Source organism: Episyrphus balteatus, chromosome 2 (genome assembly GCF_945859705.1).
Source record: "Episyrphus balteatus chromosome 2, idEpiBalt1.1, whole genome shotgun sequence".
In the NCBI taxonomy this organism is placed as follows: domain Eukaryota; kingdom Metazoa; phylum Arthropoda; class Insecta; order Diptera; family Syrphidae; genus Episyrphus; species Episyrphus balteatus.
Window position 1 is genome coordinate 44614482 of NC_079135.1, and position 1851 is coordinate 44616332.

The following is a 1851-nucleotide window of genomic DNA, read 5'->3' on the forward strand; positions in this document are numbered from 1 at the left end:
TAAGACTATTACGTACACCAAATTTAATCAAAATCGTTAGAGCCGTTTTTGAGAAAATTGCAATACCTCGAAAACGTTATATGGGAGATATGCGTTAAAAAGGAGATATTAAAAAAATAAAAAAAACGGGTCTAAGAAATTACATAAAAATCATCTGTACCAAGTTTCAAGCAAATCCATCCATCCGTTTAGGCCCTAGCTCGATGTACAGATGGACGCACACACGCACAGACGCACGGACCGACGGATGGCATGACGGAAACCACTTTTTTTTATCTTCTCCACCATCGTTCTTGGTTTTGAATAAAACTGTTTGTTATAACTTGAAAAAGAAGCCGAATTTGAAAATTTTTGATAAAAAATTTTTTGTAGATGATTAAATTTCCTATCGGTATATATCCTTTTAAGAAATTTTAAAATTAAAATATTGTAAAAAACTCAAGAAAAACTATTCAAAAAAGAGAAACAAAATGACTTTTTTGATGTTTTTACTAAATAGTCTATTTTTATCCTTTGAGCATTTATAGATATTGAAAATATAACGGAGAAAATAAAATTCTTTATTTTTCATCATAATGGTCACAAAAATTGAATATGGCTAAAATTGGATAAAATATGGACTTTCAAAATCCATTGTTTTTGGTCTTTCTGAGCAATTTTTCTTTAAATAAATATTTATTAAACATAACCTACATGTCGAATAAACTAAACTTCATGTAAAACTCTGTTTTTTTGTATAGTTTTCGGTCACCGTGACATCTGTGCTTTTCATTTATCTGCTCTAGCTGATGCTCGTCAGTATAAGACAATGCCATATCGTAGCTTTAAATTCTTTTCTTTATACCCTGTTTGCACTAAATCTAAAGGAAAAGGTGAGAAGTTTCAGAATGCCGAAATAAATTCTTTCAAAAGTTTCAATATTTGTCATATGATACGAGTTTATACTTCTTCCTGGTCCAAGTTCTTTTGATTCCTCAGCAAACACCTTCTTTTTTTTGTGCAACCAAACTTTTTGCACATCCGAAAGTACTTTAAGTTTTACAGACAGGTATAAATTCTTACTCGGATAGTAGAATAAGTAACTGGAGAAGGTACGTGTGAAACATCATTGGGCTTCACTATAAATTAAAAAAAAAAAAAAGTTGGAAGAAGGAAAGATACGCTATAAAATGGGACCGCACAAGACGAACTATATTGATTTTATACGCGGTCGTGCAATAACCTAGAAAGGTGATGTTTGATTAGGTAACAAAACAAGAAAATACTTAATTGAGTGCGTTACTATAAATAACACTGGTGGCGCTGCTGTTGATGGGGTTCATTGACAAGACTTATTTACGGTTGCCAAGACAAATAAATTGTTTAACGAACCATTCAAAATGTGGTTGGGTAAATCAATGATATTAAAAATGGGGTATAAGATACAGAAATAGAGTTGTTGTTTTGTTTTTAGAACGATAAGAGGTTAAAAGGTAGGCAAAGCGAATAATTCGAGTGGAATCAAAGATTAAAAGTAGGTACTACCTACAGAAGTTAAAATTAGAAAAAATGATTTGTTGGAAACAGTTCTGAAACTTTGATACAGACAAACACTTTATCAGATTTATTTGCTTTTGTGTATTGTATTTATTTTGTTATTTTAAACAAATTAATGCAAGGACCTGTCTAGTCATAATTTCCTTAGCTTCATCTTCATCATTGTGATGTTTGATTAAAAGTTCGATTAACTTGTGTGTATCGTAAAGAGAAATTACAAAATGAAGAATACAAACAATATCAGTTTATTTCCAGTCGTTTTCATGCAAATTGAATATAATGATGATGTAAGAATATGAATGGTAATCGAAAAGT